Below are 6,108 nucleotides of genomic sequence, written 5' to 3' on the forward strand. Positions count from 1 at the left end.
TTAAATTTTATTGCCGAAATCGCTTTTTCTCGCCGAGATAAGCACGTTTTCTGAAATGCCGCTCTCCCGTCACTCTGGTTAAAGTGTTATGAAAAAAAAGGCTGTTGGGGGCTAGGGAGTATCGAGTTGATCATTATACATGAAGAAATAACCAATTTCATCGTTTGGTTTATGTTTTACACGCGTTTTAAATTTTATTGCCGAAATCGCTTTTTCTCGCCGAGATAAGCACGTTTTCTGAAATGCCGCTCTCCCGTCACTCTGGTTAAAGTGTTATGAAAAAAAAGGCTGTTGGGGGCTAGGGAGTATCGAGTTGATCATTATACATGAAGAAATAACCAATTTCATCGTTTGGTTTAGGTTTTACACGCGTTTTAAATTTTATTGCCGAAATCGCTTTTTCTCGCCGAGATAAGCACGTTTTCTGAAATGCCGCTCTCCCGTCACTCTGGTTAAAGTGTTATGAAAAAAAAGGCTGTTGGGGGCTAGGGAGTATCGAGTTGATCATTATACATGAAGAAATAACCAATTTCATCGTTTGGTTTATGTTTTACACGCGTTTTAAATTTTATTGCCGAAATCGCTTTTTCTCGCCGAGATAAGCACGTTTTCTGAAATGCCGCTCTCCCGTCACTCTGGTTAAAGTGTTATGAAAAAAAAGGCTGTTGGGGGCTAGGGAGTATCGAGTTGATCATTATACATGAAGAAATAACCAATTTCATCGTTTGGTTTAGGTTTTACACGCGTTTTAAATTTTATTGCCGAAATCGCTTTTTCTCGCCGAGATAAGCACGTTTTCTGAAATGCCGCTCTCCCGTCACTCTGGTTAAAGTGTTATGAAAAAAAAGGCTGTTGGGGGCTAGGGAGTATCGAGTTGATCATTATACATGAAGAAATAACCAATTTCATCGTTTGGTTTATGTTTTACACGCGTTTTAAATTTTATTGCCGAAATCGCTTTTTCTCGCCGAGATAAGCACGTTTTCTGAAATGCCGCTCTCCCGTCACTCTGGTTAAAGTGTTATGAAAAAAAAGGCTGTTGGGGGCTAGGGAGTATCGAGTTGATCATTATACATGAAGAAATAACCAATTTCATCGTTTGGTTTATGTTTTACACGCGTTTTAAATTTTATTGCCGAAATCGCTTTTTCTCGCCGAGATAAGCACGTTTTCTGAAATGCCGCTCTCCCGTCACTCTGGTTAAAGTGTTATGAAAAAAAAGGCTGTTGGGGGCTAGGGAGTATCGAGTTGATCATTATACATGAAGAAATAACCAATTTCATCGTTTGGTTTATGTTTTACACGCGTTTTAAATTTTATTGCCGAAATCGCTTTTTCTCGCCGAGATAAGCACGTTTTCTGAAATGCCGCTCTCCCGTCACTCTGGTTAAAGTGTTATGAAAAAAAAGGCTGTTGGGGGCTAGGGAGTATCGAGTTGATCATTATACATGAAGAAATAACCAATTTCATCGTTTGGTTTATGTTTTACACGCGTTTTAAATTTTATTGCCGAAATCGCTTTTTCTCGCCGAGATAAGCACGTTTTCTGAAATGCCGCTCTCCCGTCACTCTGGTTAAAGTGTTATGAAAAAAAAGGCTGTTGGGGGCTAGGGAGTATCGAGTTGATCATTATACATGAAGAAATAACCAATTTCATCGTTTGGTTTATGTTTTACACGCGTTTTAAATTTTATTGCCGAAATCGCTTTTTCTCGCCGAGATAAGCACGTTTTCTGAAATGCCGCTCTCCCGTCACTCTGGTTAAAGTGTTATGAAAAAAAGGCTGTTGGGGGCTAGGGAGTATCGAGTTGATCATTATACATGAAGAAATAACCAATTTCATCGTTTGGTTTATGTTTTACACGCGTTTTAAATTTTATTGCCGAAATCGCTTTTTCTCGCCGAGATAAGCACGTTTTCTGAAATGCCGCTCTCCCGTCACTCTGGTTAAAGTGTTATGAAAAAAAAGGCTGTTGGGGGCTAGGGAGTATCGAGTTGATCATTATACATGAAGAAATAACCAATTTCATCGTTTGGTTTATGTTTTACACGCGTTTTAAATTTTATTGCCGAAATCGCTTTTTCTCGCCGAGATAAGCACGTTTTCTGAAATGCCGCTCTCCCGTCACTCTGGTTAAAGTGTTATGAAAAAAAAGGCTGTTGGGGGCTAGGGAGTATCGAGTTGATCATTATACATGAAGAAATAACCAATTTCATCGTTTGGTTTATGTTTTACACGCGTTTTAAATTTTATTGCCGAAATCGCTTTTTCTCGCCGAGATAAGCACGTTTTCTGAAATGCCGCTCTCCCGTCACTCTGGTTAAAGTGTTATGAAAAAAAAGGCTGTTGGGGGCTAGGGAGTATCGAGTTGATCATTATACATGAAGAAATAACCAATTTCATCGTTTGGTTTATGTTTTACACGCGTTTTAAATTTTATTGCCGAAATCGCTTTTTCTCGCCGAGATAAGCACGTTTTCTGAAATGCCGCTCTCCCGTCACTCTGGTTAAAGTGTTATGAAAAAAAAGGCTGTTGGGGGCTAGGGAGTATCGAGTTGATCATTATACATGAAGAAATAACCAATTTCATCGTTTGGTTTATGTTTTACACGCGTTTTAAATTTTATTGCCGAAATCGCTTTTTCTCGCCGAGATAAGCACGTTTTCTGAAATGCCGCTCTCCCGTCACTCTGGTTAAAGTGTTATGAAAAAAAAGGCTGTAGGGGGCTAGGGAGTATCGAGTTGATCATTATACATGAAGAAATAACCAATTTCATCGTTTGGTTTATGTTTTACACGCGTTTTAAATTTTATTGCCGAAATCGCTTTTTCTCGCCGAGATAAGCACGTTTTCTGAAATGCCGCTCTCCCGTCACTCTGGTTAAAGTGTTATGAAAAAAAAGGCTGTTGGGGGCTAGGGAGTATCGAGTTGATCATTATACATGAAGAAATAACCAATTTCATCGTTTGGTTTATGTTTTACACGCGTTTTAAATTTTATTGCCGAAATCGCTTTTTCTCGCCGAGATAAGCACGTTTTCTGAAATGCCGCTCTCCCGTCACTCTGGTTAAAGTGTTATGAAAAAAAAAGGCTGTTGGGGGCTAGGGAGTATCGAGTTGATCATTATACATGAAGAAATAACCAATTTCATCGTTTGGTTTATGTTTTACACGCGTTTTAAATTTTATTGCCGAAATCGCTTTTTCTCGCCGAGATAAGCACGTTTTCTGAAATGCCGCTCTCCCGTCACTCTGGTTAAAGTGTTATGAAAAAAAAGGGAGTATCGAGTTGATCATTATACATGAAGAAATAACCAATTTCATCGTTTAGTTTATGTTTTACACGATGCTGAGCTCCAGCTGGAAGTGTAAAAAGAACCGGGCTGGTTAAAAAAAGAACCGGGCGACCCGGTAAAATTGCTTAGCCGGGGCTCTGGAAGCCTAACACGGCGTGATCTTGTCCAAAAAGCCGCTGCTGAGCTCCAGCTGGAAGTGTAAAAAGAACCGGGCTGGTTAAAAAAAAGAACCGGGCGACCCGGTAAAATTGCTTAGCCGGGGCTCTGGAAGCCTAACACGGCGTGATCTTGTCCAAAAAGCCGCTGCTGAGCTCCAGCTGGAAGTGTAAAAAGAACCGGGCTGGTTAAAAAAAAGAACCGGGCGGCCCGGTAAAATTGCTTAGCCGGGGCTCTGGAAGCCTAACCCGGCGTGATACTGTGCAAAAAGCCGCTGCTGAGCTCCAGCTGGAAGTGTAAAAAAAACCGGGCTGGTTAAAAAAAAGAACCGGGCGACCCTGTAAAATTGCTTAGCCGGGGCTCTGGAAGCCTAACACGGCGTGATCTTGTCCAAAAACCCGCTGCTGAGCTCCAGCTGGAAGTGTAAAAAGAACCGGGCGGGTTAAAAAAAAGAACCGGGCGGGCCGGTAAAATTGCTTAGCCGGGGCTCTGGAAGCCTAACACGGCGTGATCTTGTCCAAAAAGCCGCTCGTGAGCTCCAGCTGGAAGTGTAAAAAGAACCGGGCTGGTTCAAAAAAAGAACCGGGCGGCCCGGTAGAATTGGTTAGCCGAGGTCCTGGAAGCCTAACCCGGCGTGATCTTGCGCAAAAAGCCGCTGCTGAGCTCCAGCTGGAAGTGTAAAAAGAACCAGGCTGGTTCAAAAAAAGAACCGGGCGGCCCGGTAAAATTGCTTAGCCGGGGTCCTGGAAGCCTAACGCGGCGTGATCTTGCCCGAAAGTCGGCCTCTATACTTCCATATTAGATACCAGGCGCTCAGAGCCAACTTGGCAAAAATTTTCTAAGTGCCCACGGCTCTGCGGGGATTGTGCGTCCGACCCGCGCCGGTTCTCCAGCCGGCCTAAAATAACGCAAAACCAGCCTCTCCCCCTGGAGCTCACAGCCAAAGGCGAAACTTTTCTAAGTGCCTACGGCTCTGCGGGCTTTTGAGTCCGCCCTGCGCCGGTTCGTCGGTCGGCCTCAAAAAGCGAAAAATCAGCCTCTCTCCCTGGAGCTCGACTCGAGTTGATCATTATACATGAAGAAATAACCAATTTCATCGTTTGGTTTATGTTTTACACGCGTTTTAAATTTTATTGCCGAAATCGTTTTTTCTCGCCGAGATAAGCACGTTTTCTGAAATGCCGCTCTCCCGTCACTCTGGTTAAAGTGTTATGAAAAAAAAGGCTGTTGGGGGCTAGGGAGTATCGAGTTGATCATTATGCATGAAGAAATAACCAATTTCATCGTTTGGTTTATGTTTTACACGCGTTTTAAATTTTATTGCCGAAATCGCTTTTTCTCGCCGAGATAAGCACGTTTTCTGAAATGCCGCTCTCCCGTCACTCTGGTTAAAGTGTTATGGAAAAAAAAGGCTGTTGGGGGCTAGGAGTATCGAGTTGATCATTATACATGAAGAAATAACCAATTTCATCGTTTGGTTTATGTTTTACACGCGTTTTAAATTTTATTGCCGAAATCGCTTTTTCTCGCCGAGATAAGCACGTTTTCTGAAATGCCGCTCTCCCGTCACTCTGGTTAAAGTGTTATGAAAAAAAAGGCTGTTGGGGGCTAGGGAGTATCGAGTTGATCATTATACATGAAGAAATAACCAATTTCATCGTTTGGTTTATGTTTTACACGTGTTTTAAATTTTATTGCCGAAATCGCTTTTTCTCGCCGAGATAAGCACGTTTTCTGAAATGCCGCTCTCCCGTCACTCTGGTTAAAGTGTTATGAAAAAAAAAGGCTGTTGGGGGCTAGGGAGTATCGAGTTGATCATAATACATGAAGAAATAACCAATTTCATCGTTTGGTTTATGTTTTACACGCGTTTTAAATTTTATTGCCGAAAGCGCTTTTTCTCGCCGAGATAAGCACGTTTTCTGAAATGCCGCTCTCCCGTCACTCTGGTTAAAGTGTTATGAAAAAAAAGGCTGTTGGGGGCTAGGGAGTATCGAGTTGATCATTATACATGAAGAAATAACCAATTTCATCGTTTGGTTTATGTTTTACACGCGTTTTAAATTTTATTGCCGAAATCGCTTTTTCTCGCCGAGATAAGCACGTTTTCTGAAATGCCGCTCTCCCGTCACTCTGGTTAAAGTGTTATGAAAAAAAGGCTGTTGGGGGCTAGGGAGTATCGAGTTGATCATTATACATGAAGAAATAACCAATTTCATCGTTTGGTTTATGTTTTACACGCGTTTTAAATTTTATTGCCGAAATCGCTTTTTCTCGCCGAGATAAGCACGTTTTCTGAAATGCCGCTCTCCCGTCACTCTGGTTAAAGTGTTATGAAAAAAAAGGCTGTTGGGGGCTAGGGAGTATCGAGTTGATCATTATACATGAAGAAATAACCAATTTCATCGTTTGGTTTATGTTTTACACGCGTTTTAAATTTTATTGCCGAAATCGCTTTTTCTCGCCGAGATAAGCACGTTTTCTGAAATGCCGCTCTCCCGTCACTCTGGTTAAAGTGTTATGAAAAAAAAGGCTGTTGGGGGCTAGGGAGTATCGAGTTGATCATTATACATGAAGAAATAACCAATTTCATCATTTGGTTTATGTTTTACACGCGTTTTAAATTTTATTGCCGAAATCGCTTTTTCTCGCCGA

This window comes from Syngnathus leptorhynchus, unplaced genomic scaffold, assembly GCF_054491065.1.
Source record: "Syngnathus leptorhynchus isolate UIUO unplaced genomic scaffold, UIUO_Slep HiC_scaffold_190, whole genome shotgun sequence".
Lineage (NCBI taxonomy): Eukaryota > Metazoa > Chordata > Actinopteri > Syngnathiformes > Syngnathidae > Syngnathus > Syngnathus leptorhynchus.